Source organism: Chenopodium album, chromosome 2 (genome assembly GCF_948465745.1).
Source record: "Chenopodium album chromosome 2, dcCheAlbu1.1, whole genome shotgun sequence".
Taxonomy (NCBI): domain Eukaryota; kingdom Viridiplantae; phylum Streptophyta; class Magnoliopsida; order Caryophyllales; family Amaranthaceae; genus Chenopodium; species Chenopodium album.
The window spans coordinates 74,655,554-74,672,850 of record NC_137835.1 but is presented as its reverse complement, the minus strand read 5'-3'; positions in this window follow the sequence as shown (position 1 = coordinate 74,672,850).

Here is a 17,297-nt window from a genome sequence, read left to right as displayed (position 1 = left end):
TCGCAAGATCCTACTCAAAATCCCGTTTCACCTTATTATATTCATCCAAATGATAGTCTCAAAATGACATCTGTTACTGTTAAATTTGATGAAACTAGTTATGGTGATTGGAAGTGTGCAATGATGATAGGATTAACTGCTAAAAACAAATTAGCTTTTGTTGATGGTTCGATTACAGTACCTATTCCAGAAGATGTTTGTTATAATGCTTGGAGAAGGTGTAATGATTTAGTGATCAGTTGGATTCTAAGTTCTTTAGATCCTGTTCTAGCTAGAAGTGTCCTCTATTTTACTACTGCTAGAGAGATATGGAAGAACTTAGAGGAGAGATATGCTCAATCTTCTGGATCTCAGTTGTTTGCTATACAACAACAGTTATCTGATTTACCACAAGCAAATCAGTCAATAGCAGAATATTTCACAAAAATGAAGATGTTATGGGATGAATTGGATGGTATGAGTCCACTGCCAGTTTGTAGTTGTGCAGGGTGGACTTGCAATATCACTCAAAAGTTGGTAAAACAAAGGGAAGATCAGAGGTTAATTCAATTCTTGATGAAGTTAAATGAACAGTTCACAATGGCCAGAGGAAATATTTTGATGATGCAGCCCTTGGTTCCTGTTAATCATGCTTCCAGGCTTCTCATACAAGAAGAAAGACATAAATCAATTGTTCACTCTTTGCAACCTGGAGTAGAAACACATGCTCTCATGGCTGATACAACAAGTTCAATTGAATCCTGTGCTTTTACAGCATATAGAAGAAATTTTGATAACAGAAACTACAAGAATCTGAACTATGGAAAGATGGATTTTCAGTTCCAAGATAAGAATAAGGGAAAGTTTGATAACGTGAGACAATCACAGTTTTTCTGTGAACGTTGCAAAATTCCTGGACATGCAATTGACAGATGCTTCAAGATACATGGTTATCCAAGAGATTTCAAGCAGAATACTAAGAGATTTGCTAATTTTGCTCAAGGAGGTGACAACAATACTGATGCTGAAGATGTTGTAACAGCTTCCTTTACTCTGGATCAATACAGTAAATTCAAAGAATTCATGGAAGGACAGACTGTATGTGGTATTTAGAATTCCAATGAGAACCCTAAAGAGGACAGTGCAGCTTTCTTGGCAGGTAAACTCTGCTTATTTTCTTCATTTAGTTCTGATTGGATTCTGGATAGTGGTGCAACAGATCATATGTGTTATGATCTTAAATATTTTGCAACTTTTGATGTTGTGACTGCTGGTAATCATAGTATTACTATTCTAGATGGAAGTGAAGTTAAAGTAGCTCACATAGGAACAGTATTGTTAAAAGCATTAACTCTTCAAAATGTCCTATATGTTCCTAGTTTTAAGTTCAATCTAGAATCTATTCCAAAGTTGTGTTTAAATTTGGATTGTGAAGTGATTTTTACAGCTAATAAGTGTTTTGTTCAGGATTATTCAATGAGAATGCATCTTGGTAGCTTGAAGAAAGGTCTTTATTGCACTCCAGCCTCAGCAGCTCAAATATCTTCAATCCCTTTCTCTTTAGATGATCAGCCAGACAGTTCTCTGCAGATTGCAACAGTTGCTTCTGCTAATACTCAGGGAGACACAGATAATCAGGCCAAGCTTCTTCATCTCAGACTAGGCCATTTACCTTTTACTCAGCTTAGATTAGTTGATCCTATGACCAGTTCTAAGTCTTCTGTAGACACTATATGTCATATTTGTCCTGCTGCTAGACAATATAGGCTTTCTTTTCCTAATAGCTTAATAAAGTCTACAAGACCTTTTCATCTTTTACATATTGACCTATGGGGTCCTCATAGAGTTGTAACTCATAACAATTGTTCAATATTTCTGACTATTGTTGATGATTTCTCAAGATGTACTTGGATTCATTTGATGAAATATAAGTCTGAGACTGTTTCAATTCTTAAATCTTTCATTTCTTTCATTGAAAGTCAGTATAAGTTGAATGTTGAGTGCATTAGATCTGATAATGCTTTGGAGTTATATGAAGGGGAAGCCAGGATTTTTTATCCTAGTAAAGGGATAGTTCATCAAACTAGTTGTGTTGATACACCCCAACAAAATGGAGTTGTAGAAAGGAAACATAAGCATTTATTGGAGATAGCCAGGGCACTGTTCTTTCAATCGATATAATGTGCCAGCCAAGTTTTGGGGAGAATGTGTCTTGTGTGCAGCTTATATAATCAACAGAACTCCTTTGAAGTGTTTGGGGTTTTGTTTCACCATATGAGAAAATTTACAATAACCCCCCCCCCCCCCCCCCCATATTTCACAGTTGAGAGTGTTTGGTTGTTTGTGTTAGGTTTCAACCCTCAAACAAGGGAGAAGTAAGTTTGATCTTAGGGCAGAACCTCACATTTTCTTGGGTTATTCATCTACTCAAAAGGGTTATAAAGTAATGAATTTGAGTACTAAGTATATACATGTGTCTAGAGATGTCATTTTTCATGAAAGCAAGGCACTTTCTTTTTCATCTTTAACCTTCTGATTCTTCTTCCAGATCTTCACTTTTTCCCATCTTCCTTCCTTCTAACACCCTTCCTGATATAGTCATACACAATAATGTTCCTGATATATTCAACTTCTCTTCATACAGCTCCACATAATTCTTCTACTACTACTATTTCTACTCAACCTAATTCTGTTCCCATTTCCATTCCTATTTCTGTTCCAAGCAACCAGACTGAAACCACTATCAGAAAATCCTCTAGACTAGTTAAAAATCCATCTTGGATTGACAAATACATTTGTAATTTGTCCACTACTCACATCACTTCTCACTAGTGTAATCTTGTGTATTATAAAGATCTTTCTTCTGCTCATAAAGGTTTAATTGCTCAGCATACTGAGATAGTTGAACCTACCACTTATAAAAAAGATGCAAAATCACCTAAGTGGGTTGAAGCCATGGTAAAAGAGTTAAAAGCTCTCAAGGATAATAATACATGGGAGATTGTTACATTACCTCATGGTAAGAAAGCAATAGGCAGTAAATGGGTATTCAGGTTAAAAAGGAATGTAGATGGGAGTATTGAAAGGTATAAAGCAAGGCTTGTGGCTAAAGGTTTCACTCAAAAGTATGGCATATACTATTTGGAAACCATTTCCCCTGTTATGAAGATGTCAACTATAAGGTGTTTGCTTTCAATTGTTGCTTCAAAGAACCGGAAAGTCTACCAGTTAGATTTAAATAATGCATTTCTGCATGAAGATCTTCATGAGGAGGTGTATATGAAGATTCCTGAAGGTTTTCAAGCTGCTCCTACTCAGGTTTGCAAGTTAAAGAAGTATTTATATGGACTGAAACAAGCATCCAGACAATGGTTTGCTAAACTGGTTCATGAGCTGTTGTTTCTTAGCTTCAAACAGTCTAAAAATGATTACTCTATGTTCATCAAGCACAACAAAGATGAGATGATTGTTGTCACAGTCTATGTCAATGATATTCTGGTAACAGGAAGTAACTCAGACAACATTACAGAGTTAAAAAGACATTTGCATTATAGTTTCAGTATAAAAGATTTCGGTGAAGTATACTATTTTCTTGGCATAGAAGTCTCCAGAACTGATGTTAGGTTTGTTATGACTCAAAAGAAGTTTACAAAAGAGTTGCTGAAGGATTCTGGTATGGATTTGTCTAAACACATTGTTACACCCTTGCCTATAAATTTGAAGTTGTCTGCTTATAGATGTTTGGTGGGAAAGCTAAACTTCTTAACAAGTACTAGACCTGATTTATCTTACACAGTTCAGGCTTTGAGTCAGTTTATGAGTGAGCCTAGGACTTCTCATCTAGCTGCTTTACAACATACCTTGAGGTATGCTGCTGGTACTGAAGGACAAGGGATATTGCTAAAGGCTTCTGATCAACTCAAACTTGAAGCTTTTTCAGACTCTAATTGGGGGGCATGTGTGGACACTAGAAGATCAATTACAGGATATTTGTTACTGCTTGGAAATTCTCCAATTTCTTGGAAATCTAAGAAATAGTCTACAATCTCTAAGAGCTCCTCAGAAGCAGAATACAGGGCTATGTCTAATGCAGCCTCTGAGATCACTTGGTTAGTTAGACTGCTTGAAGAATTGGGTGTGCAAAATCTGAAGCCAGTGACTTTGAACTGTGACAATCAGTATGCATCTACATTGCTAAAAATCCTGTCTTTCATGACAGGACCAAGCATATAGAAATAGATTGCCACTTTACAAGGGATAAAGTGATGGAAGGTCTAATTTCTTTGAGCTATTTGCCAAGTCAAGTTCAGCTTGCTGATATTTTTACTGCCATCAGTAAAGTTTAATGAGCTGTTATTCAAGCTTGGAATGCTCCTTACTTTCAGCTTGCGGGGGGGGGGGGGGGGGGTGTGAAGCTACTTGATTATGACAGGTCAGATTGCAAGTAGCTCAGCCACGTTACACAAGAAAAATAACAAAATGTGAAGTTTGTTATTATAGTTTGTTAGAGTTGTCAGCTCATTTGTAACAAACTCTTTTATTTCTAATTAATGTAATTAAGCTATATATATATAGTCTTAGCTGCCGTAATTCATTACAATTCATAATAATAAAATTCTCTCAATTTCCCTCTCTAAAATTCTTCCTCTTCTCATAATTCTGATAAGAATGAAATGGTTGATTTTATGTTGAAGGCAAATGAGCTAGTGAGTGGGTTTGCGAAGGCTCATAAAAGCGTGGCGTTATGGGAAACTCTAATCAAAGTATCCAAAGATGGTCTCCTCCTATACATGGTTTCTACAAAGTTAATGCTGATGTACACTGATTTTGGTTTTTCCTATTTATAAATTTTGCAGCGTTTGTCAAAAAAAAAAAAAAAAAGTGTAGTAATAAATTAATTATATTTTTTACATTATCTTTCTCATAATGAAAATATAATAAAATTATATCAATATAATTACATCTTTATTTTATTGAAATACTCTTACATGGACCTGGTCCACAATAATTTTATTGTGCACCCGAGGTTTATGCACCCGCAACTGACATTATATAGAATATAGTGACCCTTATTTTTAACATAGTAACCTTATTTTTAACATAGTAACCTTTATCAAAACTTGTATAACGTTTAATATTATTGTGAACTTGAATATGACGTTATGACTCTAATTTTAACATAGTGACCTTTATTATTTATGTTGACCAATATATAAAATATTTCATTAAAAAAATTAATCTCTTATATCCTATATATTTCCAAAATGACTTTTATTTTAACATAGTGGCCTTATTTTTAATATAGTGACCTTTTTTTTTTTATTATTATTAATAAAACAACTATAGTTTCTCTTATATTAGTGGTCCACAATAAATTAGTGTGAACCAGGTTCATTTAAGAATTTATGATAAAAATAAAGTTGTAATTATGTGAATCAATAAATTAATTAACTTTATATTATATGCATTGTAATTATACTTTCACTATATATAGCAATAAAAATGGTGTATAATTTATGCTGATAAGTTTCTAAGTTTCTAACTGATAAAAAAAACTAAAGTTTCTTGAAGGTATGCACTGTCGAAAAATTCTGCTTCTTATAAAATTATTAATTTCATTACATGATCTGAGTATGGACATATTTTTGATATATTCAATCAAATCATTTACTGAGCCATAAAAAAAAAAAAAAAAATTCAATTTTAAGAATTTATTTTAAAAAAAATAAACGGGTTAAGTCTATGCCTTGAATTTAGATCCACTTCTTTCTAATCCATTCACGTTGATTCTAACAGATCTCCTATTACTTCTAAATAATCTGTTTGAAGTAAATTTCATTAGATTCAATCAAACGACCATATTTCCTTACATCTATTACGACCGATATTTTACAATTTTCTTTTTTGTCAAAATCTCAAAGTTATATGTTCCCGATTATCTATTCACTTCAGAATAGGGATTACCCGTATTCCAACTCCGTAAAAATCTCCAACCTCTTTAACCCATTTTTACACTATGGGCTCGTTTGGTTGAATGTAGGAATTGCAAATTCTTTGGAAAATTGATTTCCCATGAAATTGAACTTCCTAGGAAATTCTAAAAAGTGTTTGGTTAACTAAGGGAAGTGGAAATTCCCATGGGAAGTTCCACTTACCTAGGTCCCCCTAGGTAATTAACTTCCCCCATTTTGTGGGAAGTGGAGATTCATGGGAATTTCCACTTCCCATGAATTTGTCAACCAAACAACTTCAAAGAATTAAAATTCCTAGGATTTCCAACTTATTTGTCAACCAAACAACCCCTATATTTGTTTTTTGTCCTCACTTTTAAAAAAAATAATACTCCCTCCGTCCCTTTATTACATGTCTATTTCTCATTTTGCACGGGAATTAAGAAAGTTAAAAATATTTAACACTAATAATTGGGAGTATAAATATGCATGTAGGGTTAGAGAGAGATAGAGAGAAAGAAAAAGTGGTTGGGAATTAGGAGAGACAAAGTATTGGGAATTGATGTTAAAGTACAAAAAAGAAAAAGAAAATGATGACAAATCATCAAAAAGAGAATAATATTGTAGAAAAATACAACCTATAAATAGAAACAGACACTTAATTTTAGTCACCCAAAAAGATCACATCTCTTTGGACATTGTTGTTAATGACTTGCAAAGCATAAACCATAGTATTATAATTATTCGTCTTCTGACCGTAATTTAAAATCTATACATATTTAAAAGGCGTTACTAAGAATGTTCATATACAAAAATGATGATAAGGGGATTCGAACACCCAATCTTTTGTAAGAAAGATGGTTCCTTATCCATCTAAGCCACTCATAAACTTTGTTATAACCATTAAAATAAATGTATATAATTGATAATCACAAGGACTAAATTAGCAACCGGTGTAACGCCGGACTACACACTAGTATTTAATTTAAACATTAGAGTTTTAGGAAAGAAGAATTTAATGAAAAATTAGTTTAGATAGCTATAAAATCCCATTCTATAGTTAGTATAAAAAGAATATTACGGATGCTTATAATTATTCGAATGATTAACCTTACTTTAAAATTATATAATAGACATATGTTTGATTACAAAAACTTAGGTACCTTTTTAAAAAAAAATAAAATTATCTTTTTAAATTATATTTTGATTTTTTTCATTTAAACCCATGAACATAACCCGTTGGTAGATTCTTAACGACTAACAATTTTTTTCAAGTATTTCAATAGAAAAATTAGAAAATTGAGAAGTCAACTTATTTTTATGGTGTTGTCATTAGATTAACATATTAATGCATATTATCAATAACCCTATAAAAGCTTATTACCAATAACACTTCTTCAAAATTTCCTACTATCTTAGGTCAACATTTGAATTATAAATAAGTTCTCACTTCTGCTCATATGCTTCGCCCTTATTAGCCCAATATGAACACAAGTGAAAATTGAAACTAGTTAACACAACTTTTAAAATGAATTATTGAGAATATGAAGATTATTCTAGATGAATTATGAAGTATAGAGCACTCACCTCTATCTTTGTTTATATAATAAATATTCATACAAATATACATTTCTTAAACATCAGACCACGCTACCGCTTGGAGAGATTAATTTCACAAGATTGGGGGAGCATGCGCACATCATGCTCCCATGCGTAGTAAGATTATCTATATAATAAACATGATTATTAATAATTTTAACAAAAACTCTCTGGTTTAAGTGTTGTTGATGGTGCTTGTAGTGGGTGTGCTTGGCTTATGTGTGGAGACTTCAATCATGTGCTTTGAGAGATGCAAACAACAAATTCTTTTTTTGATTCCGTTAAGCAATGAAGACATATTAACCGAACTACATCTTTGTACAATGATGCCGGTATTTTGCTTTCTGACCCTGTTAGCATTTCAGATGAAATGTAGAAAATGACCGAATTATAAGTCATTTCGGTCATATTTGGGCCATTTTAAGTAAAATGGGTTTTAAAACTCAATAAAATGCACTTTTAATGTGATTTCAATCTTTAGACACCTAAAACTAGGTAACATAGAAACGTTATGAGAAAGAAATAGGTCATTTGATAAGAAATGTTGAAAATGACCGAATTAGAAGTCATTTAGGCCATATTTGGGTCATTTTGAGTAAAATGGGTCTTAAAACTCAATAAAATGCACTTTTAATGTGATTTCAAGCCATAAACACCTAAAACTAGATAACATAGAAATGTTATGAGAAAGAAATAGGTCATTTGATAAGAAATGTATAAAATGACCGAATTAGAAGTCATTTAGGCCATTTTGAGTAAAAATGGGTCTTAAAACTAAATAAAATACACTTTTAATGTGATTTCAAGCCTTAAACACCTAAAAATAGGTAGCATAAAAATGTTATGAGAAAGAAATAGGCCATTTGATAAGAAATGTAGAAAATGGGCTAAGTAGAAGTCATTTAGGCCATATTTGGGCCATTTTGAGTAAAATAGATCTTAAAACTCAATAAAATACAATTTTAATGTGATTTAAATCCTTAGACACCTAAAATTAGGTAACATATAAATATTATGAGAAAAAAAATATAGGCCATTTGATAAGAAATGTAGAAAATGGGCAAAGTAGAAGTCATATAGGCCACATTTGGGCCATTTTGAGTAAAATGCGTCTTAAAACTTTGTCAAATGATCTTTTAATGTGATTTCAAGCCTTAAACACCTATAACTAGGTAACATTGACATGTTATGAGAAATAAATAGGTCAGTTGATAAGGAATGTAGAAAATGGGCAAAGTAGAAGTTATATGAGCCTTATTTAGGCCATTTAGGATGAAAATGCTATTTTGATGTAATTTCAATCCTTAGCCACCTTAAACTAAGTATAATTGACATGTTATGAGAAAAAACTAGTTAATTAGTTAAGAAATGTAGAAAATGGACAAAGTAGTAGTCAAATAGGCCTTCTTTTAGGCTATTTTGACCTGAGTGAACTTGTAAATGCATGACTATATGACTTGCTTGTTTATATATACTTACATGTTTAACATAAGTAATTATTTCAAACATATTTATATGTATATTAAAATTTTTTCAAGGTACAAAAGGAAGGTCTGTTAACAAAAAAGGAACTTACTGAAGTTTGAGACATGTTGGCGTCTTTCATCACCTTTAATTTGTAAATGTCACTTCTATTTGAACTTATATTTTGTTAACATTTTAACTACATTATTATCTAATTAGTACTGTTTGTATATATGTGTAGGCGTCGCTCGAAGTGCGCCTACGTTAAAAGCATGTGTGAATATGCTTGACACTCTTAGGAAGTAGGAATTGACATATACGGTTAGGGACAAGGAAAGTAGGGAGCCGCCAACAAGTTTTTAAGGAACTTGTAAACCGTTCACGGATCATTTAAGGCAACCACGAATAAAGGGACAACGATAGGCAACAACGATTGACCCGTGAAGGTTACACCCCATTCATAATCCATGAGATTACTAACTCCATATGGTTCGGAACCACGAAAGGAGGATCGGGGATGATGGTACGAAGTGAGTCATGGAGTCACATTCGCCCGTATTGGCCTCTACTCGATTCTTATAGTGAAAAGTGATTCCTGCGATCTCAAAGGCATACAAACAAAATATTCAATTTGCTCAAAACTATTATTATGCTAAATTGGTTTAATATTAATGCAACACATTATTCTAAAATATTAGTGATCACTTGATTAAATAACAAGATTAAAAAGGAACCTAAACCGGTTGTCCAAATTATCTTATTAGGTGTGATTTTCAATTACATATTCCCTTTAACATGCAATATGGTGATCATAAAAATAATAGAATAAACATTAATATTGAAAGCAATTTAACAATGATAACGTTAGTCAAATCAAATATAAAATAATCTAATCATGATACTGGCAACAAGAATAAAAATAAGAGTAATTAAGTGAATAATTACTCACTTTCTGCATTTCCTTGAATTGCTACATCATGAATAAACTGTTAGTAACTTCAATAAAAATATAAATCAAATGAAAATTAAATTAAATAAATGTAGATTTGATTTGGTCCAAACCCTCAGTTATGTGTACCTTTCACGCCTTGGTTTAAGGACGGAACCTCGGGTTAAGTATAGACTCCTTGGAAAGCTTAGGGAAAGAATGATGTAATTAGGAATATAGGTTTAAGGCTTAGAATATGGGAGAGAGAGAGAGAGAATGATTTTTGGTGTAAAAGAGAGAAAGAGAGAAGGATTTGATCATGAATCTCGTTCATTGGAAAAGGGGTGATATGATCTCTATTTATAGAGAAAAAAGAAGGGTGGAAAAATTAAGATAAGATCCGAATTAAATCGGAATAAAACTCGATAGACTGCAGTTTTTGCGATTTTTGTTTTTATCATATCTTTTGATCCAGAAATCGGAATAAGATGAATAAGATATCGTTAGAAATATCTTGAAGTCTACTTTCTAACCCAATTAGAATCAGATTAAAATATTTTATAGAATGAAATATATGGCCGAAATAGTGAGACGGTGTCAGTTTTGGATAGAGTTTGACATTTTATTCATATCTTTTCCGTTATAGCTCGGAATTTATATTATAATATATCATTGGAAAGATAATTTCAAGGGCTATCCAACCATATAAAATTTGGATAAAAACTATGAGGCACAAAAATAATATTTGTCTATCTTTGAACGTCTTTCAATTCAGATAGAAATAGGATTTTCAAAAAGAAAAGTTTTATTCAATTTCAAACTCTTTAATCTTATCTTTTCAAAACGGATAATTAAGATCTTTTACAAACTTTTAGAAGCTTCTAATTATCCTAATTGGTTTAGGAATGGGATTAAATAATTTGGACCCTCCACATGATCATTGGGTCGTAGGTAAGGTGGGCTTAGGTTCGGTTTGGGCTCAGTTTAATATTTTGGTCATAACTTATTCGTTATAACTCGGATTTGGGCTTATAATATATCGTTGGAAAGATCTTTTCAAGCCCCATACAAATATTCAATCATTGGACCCAGATTATGGACCAAAATAAACTGGATGAAACGTTTTTATAAAAAGGACACGAAATGAATGATTTTAAAGGGCACGAAATGAATTATTTTGGGTTTAAAGGCACGAAAAGAGGAAAATAAGTTATGGTTTGGGGAAATGGGCTAGGAATTGGGTTGGTTTATGAAATGGAAATATGGATTTAAGCACTCCAAGATTAAATAATCAACCCGACCAATAATGGCGGTGAAAGGTTGTTCATCATCGGGTTTGGTTCTGGGGAGACATTTTTAGGTGTCTACAATATGTATATGACATTTTTTATGTATTGTATTGCATCTGGGATTATTATTATTATTATTATTATTATTATTATTATTATTATTATTATTATTATTATTATTATTATTATTATTATTATTATTATTATTATTATTATTATTATTATTATTATATATTGCCACCAGTTTTGAGCCGGTGGCTTTTGAAGATGGTATTGCCACCCCCCAAATGACCAGCGGTTCAAAACCGGTGGCACAAGGGGGGTTTGAATCGGCGGCTTTTTGTATTTTTCTACTTGTGTTGTTATGAGAATTTTCAGACGAAGTTTGACGTAGAAATTAATTTACTGAAAATTAATTAAGCTCTTTTTTTTTTTTTTTTTTTTTGAAAGGGATATTTACATATAGTTGTGTAAAAAATAACATATGTTTGAAAAAATAACAAAAAGTTGAAGCCAAATAACACAAAGTTCAAGGAAGATAATAACACAATAATCTTTTAGCAAAGTAACAAATGATTTCAACAAAATAATACAAGGTTTGCGTGAAATAACACAAATTTATACTCCCTCCGTCTCTTTATTACAGTCCCCTTTGTAACATTTATTAATCACATAATAAAGAGAAAGGATACTCTAATAAAGAGACGGAGGGAGTACTAGAGTAACACATGTTGAAGTCAAAATAAGGGTCTGTTCTCTTCAGCTTATTTTCTGTTCAATTCAGTTCAGTTCTTAATTTCTTTCTCTCATAAAATATTCAGTTCAGCTCAGCTCAGATCAGTTCCAATAAGTTTAGTTCAGTTCAGCTTAGTTCAGTAAATCAGAATAGGCTAGACACTAACATGTATCAAAATAACACATGGTTTACGTGAAGTAACACAATGTTTTAGCAAAATAACATAAGGCTATTTTATCAAACAACAACACAAGATTTGCGTAAAATAACATAATGTTTTAGAAGAACTACATAGTATTTTAATTAGTAAAATAACATAAAGTTCTCATAAAATAACACAACGTTTTGGCAAATACAAAAATAACATAGGTTCGATTGAATCAAATCAAATTAACATATTTAGTTCAAATTAGCATTACATTTTCAATTAAAATAAAAACAAATTAAATCTACTTACTTTGTTTTGCTCATTCTTCATGATTGTCGTTTCTTTTATATAATTCATGAATGTTAACCATTTTTTATGTAGTGAAATTGATTTTCAACTTCGACTGAGTAATTTTGTGCTTGTTTAAGTGGTTAAAATAATAATCAAAAGAATTTTTGTGGTTTTTGTTGAGAAGAATGAAGGATTTGATGATGCTAAAATAATGGTGGAAGAGAGAAAAGGTGGGGAGAGAGAAATGAAATTGAAATTTTGATTATTTTAGGTTTATTTCATTTTTATACTCTCAATTTTTTGATTATTTTAGGTTTATTTCATTTATATACTCTCATAGCTTTTTATGTTATTTTGTTCTAAAAATATGTTATTTCACTTAATATGTAGGAGTACCATGAGCATGGTACACTAGTAGTACCTCATACAAATTGCTATCTTTCAGTTCATCTTAATTTTTGTGTCTCCGCCCCTTGTTACAATATTAAAGAACGAAAGAAGTGTAATTTTTCCTATTTTATGATTTTTGTAATTTTTTAATGATTTTTATTTTTATTTTATTATTAGTATTAATTTTCGAAATACAATCTATTCTCTAACAATAACAAATTTAATTTTTCTTCCTTAGGTACTCTTTTCATCATTCAATTTTTCTATGAGCTCTCTATTTTTTGTTTCAAAAAAAAAAAAGAGCTCCCTACTTTTCTTTTAATACTAGTATCACTATTTGTTCAAGAAACTTTTTGTTTTTAATTTTGATATGAAAAAATAAACAAATTTAGATTATTTTACTTGTTTAAAACGTGTATCTCACGAGTCTAATCTAGTGAACTAATAACAGAAGCCAAAGAAAGTAACAAAGAAACAGGAAATAAGAAGGGTAGGAAAATATTTAATTTGCAGGTTTTCTTGCTTAGCATCCCAGTGAGGCTTAAAAACTAAAATAGATGACTAATCTCATTCCTCCCTTAGAAATAGCGACTTGTTCATGATTGACTATCTAAATTGCAGATATGGTTATTAATATAAAATTTGAAACCTCCTTTACAATATTAACCATCTTATTAAATCCCGAATCGATCCTATGATTTTACGATCTAAAACTACACGCTCCTAAAGTTTATAAGATCGTACGATCCTATATAGAGAAAAAAAAAGGAGAGGTAAATATGATACTATGACCTTAAAAAAAAGGAAAATTTGTCAGAAACAACCTTTAAAAGTGTCCACTTTATTTAAAATAACTTTTTAAATTTTTTTTTGCAATTTCAGACCACATTACAAATTTTTTTTATCAAAGACAACCAAATGCTACTTTCCGGTGTTGACTCTATTTTTCCCGATGTTGACCACTAGTGTGCAACGCACATGAACTCGTATATTGCTTAATACACCAATTTTCCCTCCAATTCACCCGTACTAAAATAGGGATGAAAGAGAAGCAGATGTTTTAATAGGAGTTAATTGGAGGGAAAAGGGGTGTATTAAGCAATATAGGAGGTCATGTGACTCGCACACTCGTGGTCAACATCGGGAAAAATAGAGTCAACGCCGGAAAGTAACATTTGGTTGTCTTTAATAAAAAAAAATTATAATGTGGTCTGAAATTGCAAAAAAAAAAAAAAAAAAAAAAAAAAAAAAAATTAAAAGGTTGTTTTAAATAAAGTGGACACAAAAAAGGTTGTTTTCTGACAAATTTTCCTAAAAAAAAATTTTAAAAAAATGATCCTATAATCCGATCCTATATATTAAGATAAATTTAAGAAGTTGATTTATTCTTTACACATGTTTTTTTAACTACTACATAATTATATGCACATTTGCTTAAATATTTAATCATTATTACTAGATAAACATAATTCAAAGAAATTCACATAATTTTATTAATCAATTACTTAACATTAACCATAGTGACAACCTTATTTTTGACAGACTTGAACATAATGTATCATTCAATATAATTATTGGATATAAATAAACGTCGAACTTAATGGAACAAAGTAATTGTTTTTCAATATTAAAATGAGTTGCTATGCATGATTGCATTGGTGAATAAATGTCAATTGTTTTTCCATCCACCGTATTTGGTCATAACTAAAAAAAATATATCAATTGAATGTAAGTTGAAATACCCTTCTCTTCTTTTCTTTATTGATGATGAAATGTAAAAAAAAAAAAAAAAAAAAAAAAAAAAAAAAAAAAAAGTAAATTACAATAGATTTGTAATTCAACAAAGGAGGACTTACTTAATACAAATTTTGGGCGAAAATTAAATTTTGTGTAATAAATTCAAGAATTGATGTAGGGGTGGGCAGTCTTATATAATGGCCCGCCCCATGTCTACATATATATAGTTGGTTTCTTACCGGTATTCATTAATACCATTCTTTATATTTTTGAAATAAAGTTGTAATTATGCTATTACTTTCATTATATAGCAATAAAAATAAAGTTGTAATTTTTATCAAAATATTCCGAAATAAATTATATTTAAATTATCTATAAATTAACAAATTACATAAAACTACATCTATTTAAAACAAATTGATTATGTCTAGTAATAAATTAATTATAACTTTTACATTAAGTTTTTCATAAAAAAATATCAATATAATTGAGACTTTATTTTATTGAAATACTTTCATTATATAGCAATAAAATAAAGTTATAATTATGTGAATTAATAATTTAATTATAATTTTATAGTATATACATTGTAATTGATATACTTTCATTATATAGCAATAAAAATGGTGTATAAGTTATGTTGATAAGTTTTAAATTTATAATTGGTAAAAAAAGGCTAAAGCCTCTGGAACATATTCACTGCGGAAGAATTATGCTGGTTTTGGATTATTGATTTCCTTACACATGTATTGATATATTTTTGATGTATTTAATTAAACCTATTTTTGATGTATTTAATTAAACCATTTAATGAACCACAAAAAAATGAATTCAATATTAAAAAAAAATTTAAAAAAAAAATAAATAGGTTAAGTGTATCACAAATTTATATATGCGGTTTGTGGTACTATGCTGTAATACCCGTATTTTTTTTACATATTTTATTTAAAATAAGTATTTTGTGGGGTATTTAAATAATTTGAAATAAATTATTTATGATATATTATTATTTATTTTAATCAAGTTTAGAAATATTTTATAAAAGAAAGTTTTATTTAAATTAATTATTTTATTAAGTTGGAATTTAATTTAGGAAAATTTTATTTTAGTAAAGTTTTATTAGGAAAGGGATTAAGAGATTAAAAAAGGGAAGCAGGTAAGAAGTGTTTCTAGATAAAGGGGTATAAATATTCAACACTTAGGAAAATTAAACTTTAATACAAATTAGGTTGGTTTGGGAGGTGTGATGCGGAACGAGATTGAGGATGTGGTTGTGGCTATGTGTATACAACTTGCTGGTAGATTAGAAGTGGAGGTCGATGAGGTTATGGCTATGAGACACGCCATGAAGATTGCTTTGGAATCGGGTTTCCTGACAATTTGTTTAGAGGCGGACAACCTCAAGCTCCACCATTGTATAAAGAAGGGCAGAGCTGATCTGAATGAGTTCTGTTTCATCATTAGAGACATCCTCCTGCTTGCTAGTTCCTGTCTTTTTGTTTCTTTTGCATTTGTGAAAAGAAATGACAATTGTGTAGCGCATAGCCTTGAAAATCTTAGTTGCAACTATGATGGTCTTAGAGTGTGGTTGGAAGAGTATCCCGTTGAGATACATGAGGTTGTAATGGCTGATTTAAGCCCTTCTTCTTCTTAATAATATTTGCTCGTATTCCGTAAAAAAAAACAACTTTGCCTATTGTGGAGAAAACTCAAGGTAAAATTTCTCTCCCTTCTCCTTTATTTTATTTTCTTTTTCTTTCTTTTCCCCCCTTCCCCTTTTATTTTGACCGGTCGTCTCCACCACCACACACCATCGACCACCACCACAACCACAACAACCGGCGCAAGTAGGGGTGTAAATGAGCCGAGCTGAGTAGTACCTTGTTCATGTTCAAGTTCATTTAACTTAGGCGAGTTCGAGCACAATCCCGAGCTTTCAAACGAGCACAAAAATTTGTTTAAGCTCGACTCATTTATTAAACTGTATGTTCGCGAACGGTTCATGAATGACTCGTTTATCAAACGAGTTGATAAACGAGCGCTTCATGAACAAGCTTTGTAATAAACGAGTTTCTCTAATAATTGTGCTTTGTAGTTCTGACATTTGAAAAATCTTAAAATTATCATAATAATTAAATCCTAATTATAAATCTAAGGATTAAATCTAAATCATTAAAAAAACTTAAGAATAAAATTAACAATTATGAATAAATAAGTTATTCATGAATATAAATAAACGAGTAGTACACATGCATAAATAAATGAGTTGTTCATGAACTTATCTAAACGAGCATACCTATGTTTGTGTTCAAGTTCATTTATTAAACGAGCTTATAAATTTGTTCAAGCTCGGCTCATTTATTAAATAAACGAATATGAACGAGCTTCAACCGAGTTCAAACCCGAGTAATTTATTGATCGGCTTGGTTCATTTACACCCCTAGGCGCAAGCGCCAGCAGCCGCAACGACACTAGCGAGGCGCGACATCAGCCCAGCCGTGCCGTGGTGGCTGCTTCCTTGCGGACCGCCGAACCAAAAAAAAAATCTTTGTGTTTTACATCTTGTTTAAACCTTAGATCTAATTATAAATTAAGGGCTTTGTGTTAATATTATGATGATTGATATTATGTATGGCGTAAATAAATTTTTCAGATTTTAATTCCAATTAAAAAGCCCCAATTTTGAAACCCTAGATTCATAAATAATTAAGTATTGAAGGGTTATAAATTAGGGTGGTTTAAACCTTTGATTTAAGTGTTTTAAAGCCTAATTACAGCAAATTTT